We start from the raw sequence: 12,565 nt of genomic DNA, 5'->3' as shown, positions 1-12,565 counted from the left end.
TAATTTTTCATGATTTTTACAAAATATGGACATTTAGATTGTGAGGATCACTAAGAATGATAGTACATTCCTGTACACATAGTTTCTGCTTAGTAGGGAAATAAATTCCTATATTGTATGATGTAGTTAGATATGTTTTTCGTTCCGCGCAGATATCGAAATTTTGCGCCCAAGGAAACAACAGTTCTGTACAAGTGAAATGAGAAGATTGTACCCACTAACTGGAAAATAAAACATAATTAGCTCCAATCAAAATAAAAATTTCTTATTCAGCACTTATCAGCGTTTCTTCCTTCATTTCAGCTTCATTTCCCCCCGAAATTCGAGAAATTCCCAAAGGCCACATAATTTTAAGCAATCGGAAGAGGGCTTTGCACCCCCACCTCCCGGATGCAGAATCATCATTTTGTGGTCTGTGATATATACAAATGTCACGGAAATTCAACCATCCATTCTTGTTCTGTTTCTTGAATACTTTTCATTATCACATATTTGACGCCCCCGCCCATTCCTCTCACACCACAAAAATGTCTATGTCACTATCTTTCTGTCGTTCACATGCTTTCACATACGAACTCCATATATAGATCACGTTTTTTCTCCCTCGTTCATCAGGTCACTGTTTTGGTCATTCACATGCTTCCACATACTCCAGGTTAGTCATAAAAATGGTCTGAACTTTTTTTTTGAACGCTACACTATCTCGTTAAAATTCAAAACAAAGAGCTTTCGAATATCAGCAACAAGAAAGTTTCCTTCTTGGAAAGCAGTTCGGGATCCGGGGGTGTTTGAGGGTTCCGTGGAGTTTGATCATGCGGAACGCCTAAAAAGCTGTCATGGAACCCTAAGGTTCCGCAGAACACCATGTTTTATGCCACTAAATTCTACTCTGACGAGTGAACCCTGATGAATGGAAATTCTGTAACCTGAGAATAATAACGTCCCAGAAAGCCTTTTGTTACGTACATGATAAATTTAAATTTTTAGTGCCTCAATGACTCAATGACACACAGGGCCGTCATTTCAAATTTTTTCAGCCGGGGGGGGGGGGGAAGCACATGTACTGAATGTATGTATACATATATATATACCAATTTCTAGTGTATTTTCAAAATCCAGGGGGCAACAGCCCCCCCCCCACCTAAATGACGGGCCTGCTCAATGAATTAGATTTTTCAGAATCCCGAAATGTCGCCCCATCATCATCACAATTTCAATTTTCTTAAAAACCAGTTATTAGAAGGGTCCATTTTTAGTAAGAATCAAAATTTTTGCTTTTTTTTTCCCATCTTAATATTTTAAAACACTCGTTATTTGTTCTTATTGAAACAAACCGAACGGCACCTCACATAATATGAAAAGAGGCTGGAATTCAAAAATCTATGCTAATTTTTTTTCTGCGTGACAAAACGGTTTGAGTATTTCGTATTTTTGTAACTGATGTGTCATCTGATGACGTGTAATATCGACTCTTTTTTCTAAATACGGTGAATTATATTCTTCGCAACGTGTGATATTGAATATTGTCTTCACCAGAGCGGCTCTTGTGTGTAACAGGGCCCCGCGTTTTGGAAAAACCTTGCGCTTATGGTAATAATTTCTTTGATAAATTCTGAATTTTCATCAATTGTGTAAATTTGCATTTTCCTCTAGGAAGAAATGATTCTGGAACTTTTTCTGCGTTTTCATCTACAAAGAAATAATTCTGGAATTTTTCGTTCATGAACTCTGAATTCCCACCATTTCTGGAATTCTTTTATATTTAAAATAAATTCTGAATTTTCTTGAATTGTTGAGCTCTAAAACCATTTCTTTCATTCATTCTGAATTGTATCAGTTCTAAGACTATTTCTTTCATTTATAATGAATTTTCATAAAAATTCTGGAAATATTTTTTTGCATTTATCCTAATTTTTGAATTATTCTGGAATTATTTCTTTCTTTTAAACTGGATTTTCACCGATTCTGAAATTACTTCTTTCATTGGTGCTCAAATTATTTCTTTCATATATTGTATTCTGAACTTTCATGATTTTCATTCTCAGAATATCTCCGATTGCCCTGTGTTAATGGAAAAAAATCGGGGCGTAGGGGTACTGCTATTATTTTCGCACATGTCTCAATGTCTGGTTAGGGTGGCCCACAAGGGCGTAGTGAGGGGGGGGGGGAGACTTGGGGGTCTGGTCCCCCCCCCCCACGAAATGTGAGAAAATGACTGAAAAAAGGGAAAAAGATGGCCAAATCCATTGTTCTGTCACTTTGGTCCCCCCCCCAAAATGAAAGTAGTCCCCCCCCGAACGAAATTTCTGGCTACGCCCCTGGTGGCCCAGGTCTTCACACACGTTGCCTAAAACGTTTGGATTTGAAATCTGACCTGTTTGAGTGATTTTATGACAAGTTTGTTAGATTTAATCACGTCAAAAAATGAATAATTAAAAATGATGTTTGAATTACACTCCGATATGACCATTTGAATTCCAGCATCATCGGTATTAAGATTTACATCACATTCTTCATTTTTGTAATTCTTTTAAAACATATTAATTCAATTCTTTAAAACGCTGTTTTGAACTTTTTTCCCTCGCGCACATATTTGCCGAAAAAGTGTGTGTACTACATCAATATTATCGCTATATATCGAGAGAAAAACTTTCTTACTCTGCTATTTTTCTAAACGATTAGACATAAGTTTAAGAGAACAACCTAATTTTTGTTCAAAGATTGGGAACGAGGAGTCACATCTGTTTTGACGGCTTTATTCTGGGCCATCTCTTCACGAATCAAGAGCTTTTATTGTAACCATCACCACAGCTCCCGTGCAAGAAATCTGGCATGTGCTTTAAATAATCATGAAGCTAATTATTGAACTACGGGTTGTTTACCTGAGTTGTCAGGGTTTTTTACACTATAAACTCAGTATTACGCAGGCCCCACTTAAGATCTCAGTCTTCGGGGCTTTGCTCCAGGAGGGCACACGATGAGCATAGAGACAGACGCTTCTTGGGAAAGGGAATTTTTTATTCCCAAATGAAATGTGCCCCCTAACATATTTTCCTTCCGGATGTGGGCATAATGTCTTATTTTTCCGGCATTGATCTGTTTGTCTGAGCATAGAATTTCGATATCCGTGCAGAATATCAAAATAACATACTATCTTATACAATAAAAGCAAATTTCTTTCTGTCCGCGCAGAAAAATGTCTCGGTGTATGTACACAGAAGCATTCTCATCCATAGTCATACCCAGATTTTCAATGTGTATACTGTAAACGTATTAACAATGAAAAAATAATGCCGTTCTCAGTTACTATTCTCCATAACAAAAACGGGGTAACACTGTAATTTTATCAGCGCAAAATATGTCCTTCACAAAACAACTATGCAGTACAAGTATGTATTATATTGAAAAACGTGATTAAACTGGAACACTCTTCTGCAACCTATCAAGTAAAAGACACAACTGCTATGATTCGAACTGGTGGCTTGTTTCCAATTAATGTACCGCATGAAAAATATCAATATATCTCATGATATTAATAAATATTTTGTAATAATATTTATTGTTTAAATTATTGTATTAGCACTAAATTTTCAACAGTTCATGTTTGTGTACTGTAAAATAATATATATATATAACATTCCCAAAACCCTAAGTAAAATAATGTATGAACAAATTATCAGACCTGTCCTTACATATGGCACACCTGCTTGGGCTTTCGCTCAGAAAAGCAATATTATATTCACAGGTGCTCCAAAATACTTCAGACTAACCGACCTGCACGCTGATATTCAAATTCCATCCATCTAACAAATATGTAATGAAACTGACCAGAAAGTACTTTGAGAAGCAAGATGCTTCAGAAGTGGATGTTATCAGCTCAGCATCCAACTACCCAGCTGAATAGAGATTAGCGCAGCTGAGACCAAAGAATATCTTGGTTACAAATTTTAGAAAGGAATTTTAATTGTCATAGAACAAACAATAATGGTTAATCATACTGAAGTTATGATTTTGAAAAGACCTTGTATTTTTTGTTTTTAATTAATTTCTGACAATACACAAATATACATATGAAATTGAGCGCGCACACAAACAATAAAGACATCTGTGTGGCCCCAAGGGACAATTGTCCTTCCAGGAAGCCCATAAGATTTATATCTTCTCCGTTTACACAAGCAAAATAAGAGAGAAAAAAAAAATTAAATAAGAAATTAAAAAGAAAAAATAATAGTAAAAGTAATATACAATGAGTAATATATATATATATATATATACATATTTTTCTATTGAATATTATCCAATATTCGAATTTGAATATTTCTATTTGTTTAGCCGCCAATTTGAACCAAAGTACATTACAATGTTATTAGGTTTTCTATTTGCATGAAGACATAAAGCAATGAGATAAAATTTATCAGAGAAAAAAATATAAAATAGACGATTGTAATTTCACTATTGTGAAGGTTTCGCAAAAAGTTCAAGAATTATATATATTGTAGGTGATTCAGTGTGCAAGACATAATTTATGTAATAGTGTCTATATAGATACGCTATTAGCAGGACATGTGAAAATGAAATAGAGCAATCGAAACATTTCATAATGCTAGGAAAATATCATTTTCATTATTTCAGACGTTTTTACATATTGATATATTTCATACTTTTTGTTAGTGTTGTTAGTTGTTTGGTACTCCGATTGGAAAAAATTCATTATTTTAGGTGCATTGAAAGAGAAACTTTTCTGGAAGAGATGTTTTTTAGTTTTTGGTATTTGATATCCGTTTTTAAGTCTTACCGAGGTTCTATTTGTTCTTCTCTGTAACCATTCGTTGTTTCTTGTTAAGAAGTTAATCATTCTGTAAATATATAGCTGTCTGATGTTAAAAATATAGCTATTTATATTATTATTGTTTTCACGATATGTGTCCATTATCATACTTCTTATTTTATTATATATGTTGCTTAGTTTTTCAATGTTGGTTTGGTATGCACCTCCCCAAGCACATAAGCCATAGGTTATTATAGAGAACACCCGAGCATAGAAGATATCTTTTAGAAAGTCTGCATCTATTAGGTACTTGAATCTATACATCAGGACTGTGTGTAATCTAAGTTTTTCACAAGTTTGTTGCAATGAGCGCTTCATTTTAGGTCATCTTGAATGATTATTCCTAGATATTCATACTCGTAAACTCTTTCTATGAGTTAATAATTAGTTATGTTGTTCCTGTGTGTTGTGACAGCTGTGGATTTTAACGTGAATTTCAGTGTCATGATGAATGCTTCGTGTTTTTATGCATTGGTATTTTGTTTTACTAATGTTTAGTTTAAGTTTATTTTTTGTCATCCACTGATTGATATTTCTAAGGTCATTTTCAGTTTTTATTAAAAGATTAGTTATATCGTCATCTTCTATATATAATGCTGTATCGTCTGCAAATGAGATTAGCTGTCCGTTCAGGTGCATTTTGCAAAAGTCATTTATATAAATTAAGAATAATGTGGGACCCAACACTGATCCCTGGGGAACACTTTTTTTGGTTTCGTGGTAATCACTTTTTTTCATTTTCTTATTTATAGTAACAGCTTGGTGTCTATGTAAATAATAAGTTTTAAACCATTCAAGTACATGTCCCCTGACTCCAGCCTTATGTAATTTTATTGTTAATATATTTTAATATAAGTCTACGTTATCAAATGCTTGCTTTAAATCCAGATAGCCTATTATGCAATATTTGTTATTATTGTAACCATTATTTAGATAATTACAGACTTTTAATATAGCCATTTCAGTATTTTTGTTTTGCTGGAATCCATGCTGGTTGCATGCAATAAAGTTGTTATGGTTTAAGAAGCTAATTAGTGTCCATTAATATGTTTTTCAATAACTTTTGAAAATATTGGAAGAACTGAGATTGGTCTGTAGTTAGCCATATTGTTAGGACCTCCTTTTTTGTAAATTGGATGTACGAGGGAGAACTTAAGTTCATCGTAAGAATGACTTTTACTTACTGAAGAATCAATTAGGTTTTTCAAGAGAGAGAGATATCAATGTGGTATAGTGCAATAATTTTCAACATTTTTTGTGTTAGCCCGTCATACCCACTTGATTTATGTTCATTTAAATCATTTATTAATTTTTTCAAAGTGGGTATTTCGATTTCCATGCATTGTCATTGTCATCTTCATACATGTGTTCATTATCTTCTCTATCCAGGTTTCTTGTAATAAAGTCTATGTTAAATTCATTTGCCAATATTTTTGAGTCTTGGTGATTTGGAAGAATTTTATTTGAGTTTTTTTGTTGAGTACAAAGTTTTTTATATATTTCCATTGTTTTCTTTTGTCTTTATGACATTCAAAAAAAATTTTTTTTTTTGATGTTCACATTTGACTTGCTTAATTTGGTTTTTCAGTGTCTTATCATAGTTTTTGTATTCCATTTCATATGTAATTATGCCTGGACACTTTTTGTATTTTTTATATAATTTTTCTTTGATGTTAATTTTTTTTATGAGCTCTCTTGTAATCCATTTATTTTTACCTGTTGATCTTTTTGCCTTTTTTCTAGTTCCACAGGTTTGAGTTAAGTGTTATAATATATAGAAAGCGTTTATATTTTTGATGGACCAACTTCTCATCATAGACGTTTTTAAAAGAGATACTTGATATAAAGTTTTCAAATTTATTATAATCAATTATGGTTTTAGTACATTCGATATTATTTGTTACTTTTTTATATCTTGAAAATCAATGTATCCTAATATTGGACAATGGTCTGTTAGTTGAGTTTTGAACACATTAAATTTCTGTGTAGTATTTTTCTTCGTTCTATAAAAAACATGATCAATACACGTGCCTTCTACTTCAGTTTCTCTAGTAATAGATTCCTGTAAGGACACAAAGCCACTAACAGCCATTATATCTAAGTAATTAGAGATTTCGTTATTATCAAATATATTTATATTTACATCACCAATAATTAACATATTTTGTCTTGTGTTTTGAATAAGTATCTTAAGCTCATCATTAAATAATGGTGAAAGAATGTGATCTCTATAGAGTAATAACACATCAACATCATGATCTGGGAAGTTTATCCATACGCTTTCTGCAGTTTTGAATTTGCTATATTTTTTAGTATTTCTAAGGGCTTATTTACATCAACGGTTCTCAACCGGTGCTCCGCGGAGCCCTTGGGGTTCCTTGTGCACTCTCCAGGGGCTCCGCGGCCGCTTGAAGAAAATAAAAAAATGGTAAAATAAAAAAAAAATTATAAATATTTTAAAATAGTAAAAATAAATCAGTAAATTTGATGAATAATTAAGAAATGGGCCTACGGGGATCCGCCATAGAATTCTTTTATTAAAAAGGGCTCCGCGAGTTAAAAAAGGTTGAGAACCGCTGATTTACATACATAATGACTCCGCCTGATTTATTGTATGTTCTACAATCAGAATATGAATAGTAGTCAGTAATGCATTCATAATTAGTAATGTTATAATTGAATAGTTCATTCTCCTTCACCCATATTTCTGAAAGACATATTATATCTATTTGAACTTGCAGAGATCTCAAAAATACAAGGAAAGTACCAAAGTTAGATTTTAAACTTTGTATATTTACAATTAGGGAATTTATATATTGGTTAGAATTTTGAGAGTAATTAAAAAACTTATCTACATCAGTCAATTCTTCCAGAAAACCTTCGTTCTGCTACAGTTCAATAAAATTTATATATTCATTGTTCGTCACTTCTGTTCAACTTCCTGAGAGGTCTTCCTCATCTCTAATTCTCCATACATGGCTGTTTTCAGGTTTTTAGAGTAAAATTTTCCCATCTTTTGTCCAAGCATAATTATAATCATAGCTCCTTTTAAACTCTCTCACCAGATAAAATAGATGTTTGCTCTCCTGGGAAAGATGTTCATTTATATATACCCTGTTAGATTTGAAGTTGGGATAAATTTTGTCAGCTTTAACTTGGTTCTCTTTTGCCTTCTCTATCCACAGTCTTTTTGAATCTTCATTCACGAATCTCACTATTATGGACTTGCTTTTGGCTGAATTTCTGGTAGATACTCTGTATAAGTTTTTTGTTGGTGTGTCTTCCTGTATGCCAATCCCCAGTTTTATAGCATTGACAATTTCTATAACACTTTCTGAGGCTGTTTCAGGAACGCCATTGATCTCAATATTATTTTTCCTGCTCCTATTTTCCAAGTCGTTTACTCTTATTTTCAGCTCCTTCATTTCATCCTTCAAGTTTTTATTTTTTAGTTTCATCTCCTTATTTTCTTTGTCAATTCGCTCTATATATTTTTTCATGTCATTAATTTTTTTTCCAAGTTCTTCCATGTATTCTGAGTTGTAGGTTATGGCTTTTACTAGCCCACTCGTTTCTTTGCTAGTCTCTTCATATTTTTCCTTTAGATCTTTGATGGATTTATTAAATGAAGCTTTCATTTCCTGTCGAAGATCTTGAATAATTGTCTGCATTTTCTCCAAAGAGGGGCTGGAATCAGCGCTATCCGGGTTGGTCTCCTTCACGCACTCAAAACACAAAAACGCCTCCTTTTTTGTCCTCGATATTTTTCTAAGGGCCCCTCAGTTGTTCCCGCACAGACAGGATGCATAAATCGCGAACATTTTTTTACAAATGAAAAATTCTGATTCATCTACAACGGAATCCCTGCACTTCATACACTCCATGTTTACTACGGTTTTCACCTTCAGATTTCTGCACTAGATGTCGACACCATCGTTCATGTGATTATACTTTGTCACCATTTTAACCATGGGCGGAGATACGGGGGGGGGGGAGGCAGCATCAAAGGTGGAGTCGACTGATCTAATGTATAAATGTATATACGAATTGACATCATCATCATCTTGCCCCCCCCCAGCAATAATGACCGTGCCCCCCCCCAGACTTCCAAGTCTATATCCGCCTATGATTTTAACACATGTTTTTCTAATAATTAACGCTATTTAGGTAATTGATTGGTTTATTAGTCTAAAAATTCTCAACTTTCATACATTTTCTGGTAAATATAAATCCAAAATAAAATTAAGTATAGAGAGCACTTTTTAGCGTGTTTGTTTACATTGGCGGCGTTTGTTCACATTTTATTACTAATGTACCACAGCATAGCATAGATAAATATTACTATAAATAAATTTCATCAATGTTTTGTAAAATGCTGCAAATGATGGAAAAGTTAATCATTACCGGTCAATTTCATTTTTGACATGGTGGAGTGGGAGTGTTTTATGTAAATACAGTTAATCACAAAATTAATTATTGTAATAATCGAAAGGTATATGATATGAACGCTTTGTGAATTATATAACCATTTGTTATGTGACCTATCAGCATAGATTTTTTTAAATCTAATATAATTGTCAGATGTTCAAAAGTTACATCAAATGATTCTGATGGGATTGTGAGGAATGTATTAAGGCGGATACACACTACTATGACGTGACGTGTAACCACATGACGTCAGATGGCACGAGGTCATATCAAACATTATACGGTGTGCACACTGGTGTGATGCATTAAGACCGAAACACACTACGATGTCGAATTTGTGAAATCTTATTCGTGGAAATTCTGTGACGTGAAATTCCCACGTCACAGAATTTCCATGAATCTGAATTCCCAACGTCTCTGACGTGACGTGCAACTTTATTGCGCTAGGCGTTTGTGGTTTCCAAGCGTGGCCCATCTTAGCTATTCTGTCGGCTGCATTCTTCAATCTGTGCTCTTCTGTCGAGAATCGTACTTTGGACGCCATTTTGTACTCTAAAAAAAGGGGATACAGAGAAATTTTAAACACACTGAAAGACGAATTTTGTCCATTTCTTTGGTGGTGGGGAGGAAGCTGATTTCCGTCGTTGTTTTGGTCGATTTAATGATATTTATTGGTCGTTATATTGCAGCGTTTCCCAACCTTTTTTATATCCCCAATAATGTTGAAGGTCAATTTCGAGATGCAAGCCTCCAATAAAATTCAAAATCATAGATGCTGGAAGCTGGGGAATGTTCGCAAATAAATTTTATGAGGAGGCTTGAGCCCCCCTTTCCCCCCAATAATTAATTATTGTACAATGCAATGCACCATTTTGCCACTTTCGCGTATGGGTTTGATATATACAGGAAGAAAAATGATTTTCATCTCCCCTCAATGTTTTCTACATGTCGGCACCTCTGTCCAAAGTATATTGTTTTTGATAATTTGCATATAAAAAAAAAATTCCCTAGTGTAGTTGGGGAATTTTATAAATATGAAAAAAAATTCCAAATGAGAGTTATGTCTGATGAATATAGTCGGACCCCGATATAATTACAAATTTGACGAGCGTACCCCGTCGTAATGATAACAAATTTTACGATCGTGCCCCGATATAATGATAAAAATTTTACTATCATACTCCGATACAATGATACAATAAATGTATGAATTTTTATGTATATCATATAGTACGTTTTATAATGTTTACCAACGACGCGACGCATGGTTATTATGCGTAATCACCAGTAAAAGCTACAGTTTTAGTATTTAAATTTACTAATCACGCTTGGGTACTATACATAATCACCGGTAAAAGTGATAAATTTAGGGCAATTTATCAAACTCACCAAGACGATTAGCAAGTCCATACTAACCAGCTATTATGTATAATAACCGCATAAATAAAATTTACCGTAACGTATATGTTTATTTGTCTCATTCAGATATACTTGTTTAATTTTACAATTTCAAAGACTAAATAAATAATTTTTTGACTGACCTGAAAATCGGAGAAAAACAAGTTTTTCTGATTGAATGACGATTTGACCGAACGTGTTCGATCAGTTGCTCTTCCATCATCAACACACGAGCAAAAACAAATTAAATGAAAACACGAAGAAAATGTAAATAAATCAAATTGCGAACAAAAAACAAAATTGATCAAAACACGAATGAAACAAAAAGAACGAGGAAAACAAATGTGGCGTCTTCACATGCCATCACACGACTGACGAAAATCTGAACGATTTGATTTTTTTGTGACACGTAATAAGGCGTGTTACGTCGGATTTCATCATCCGACACATTCCCACGTCGCGTCAGCACAGTGTGAACGTAACTACAGAAAACTCATTGGTGGAACTTTATATCACGCGTATTAACGTGTGGTAACACGCTACGTCAGTGTAGTGTGTATCCGCCTTTAGTGTTCTGTAAATTCTAATGACCATTTGTGTGTAACCTTCCACTCTATATTTTTCTATTAGGGATCATTCAAGTATTACGTCAGCATCGAGGGGGTTTCGGATTTGTTGACTTTTGATGACAAGGGGGAGGGAGTTTGAAGGTTGCTTATACGTCATCAACCACCCCTTTTTGAAGATATGAAATATTCTAAGCTGCTTACGAAATTTTACTGACAAGGGAGGGGGGTCAAAAATGGCTGAACATCTGCTTACGTAATACTTGTGAATGGTCCCTTATTATTATTATTTATTTTTTAAATATGTTTGTCAAATGTTTAGAAATCACATTGAATGGTTTTGGTGACATAATTGTTGAAGTTTTCATGTACATACACATATCACTTTTTCTCTAAATGGAAATATATTGTAAAATATGCGGTAAATTTATGTTGTAAAACATTGGTAATTTTTGCGATTTGTGGCAAAGTGGCCTTTTTAGTAAAAGTGAATTGTTTAATATTGTAGATATCGAGAATATTCGCAATCTTCGAGATTTATTTTTGAAAGTATGTGTAATCTGATGGTAAAACCCCTGAAAACTGTTGACAATGTAAATAATTTTTGTGATATTGTTTTGTAGTAGTGAGATCATTTTTATGTATAAAGGGTTATATATAATTAAAAAATCACTGATGGTTGTTTTTAAGCAACCATTTCGCCATTGACTGATCAATATCTCCACCTAAGTAGAGAAACCAAGACGTAGAAGACGAGAGTGCTCGGTACTTCTCACCAACTAGCAACGGCAACGTATAATTAAAATCGAAAAAATTACAATTTCTGGTCAAAAGTATTTTTCGGTTATAATCCAAAGCCCAAATTTGTCAGACGTGGTGCCTCGGTGCCATTATGACACAATATAACTACTTCATCATTGTTCTGCCAATTGTAGTCACAGATGTGCAAATTTTGCCATGGTTGGTGTAAGGTGCGTTAGATTTGAGCAGCTCTTAGACTGGAGAAGCGTCGTTTCTGGACAGCATGTGGCGTAGTGCAGGGGCGTGCCAGGCTCAAGACAAGAACATTTGTCACTGGCAATCGCTTTAAAGCGATGTAAGTTTGCCAGGAAAAGCCCATGACGGTGACAAATAGATAGATAGAACCGCTCACAACCCCGGACTAATGCAAATCACCTTACTTCCGTTACCTCAAAAGAGGCAGAGTTGTGTCGGAAAAGTTAGCAAAGATTTACAGTGGTGGCTCCCCTTGCTCGCAAGTATCGAATCACTCGCGTCGTTCTCCCCATGAAGACAGCCATCAACTCGATGCAACGTACAAGACATTTGACTGAAATGGACAGCT

At 34.1% G+C, this 12,565-nt stretch overlaps 1 protein-coding gene across 1 annotated transcript in view; it reads left to right on the top strand.

Moving 5' to 3' along the window:
- Positions 1-1,510: 1,510 nt before the first annotated feature.
- Positions 1,511-12,565, top strand: part of LOC149080737 (uncharacterized) — a 36,382-nt gene continuing 25,327 nt past the window's right edge. The window contains exon 1 of the mRNA XM_089237285.1: positions 1,511-1,590. The gene's annotated coding sequence lies outside the window, so the exon portion shown is untranslated. The remainder of the gene's footprint in view (positions 1,591-12,565) is intronic.

The sequence above is a fragment of the Pholcus phalangioides genome, unplaced genomic scaffold (assembly GCF_987345545.1).
Source record: "Pholcus phalangioides strain wild (caught in Gottingen) unplaced genomic scaffold, Ppha-v1.0 ptg000010l_1, whole genome shotgun sequence".
Lineage (NCBI taxonomy): Eukaryota > Metazoa > Arthropoda > Arachnida > Araneae > Pholcidae > Pholcus > Pholcus phalangioides.
Note: the sequence above shows the minus strand (reverse complement) of the source record. Positions and strands in the feature narration are given on the sequence as shown.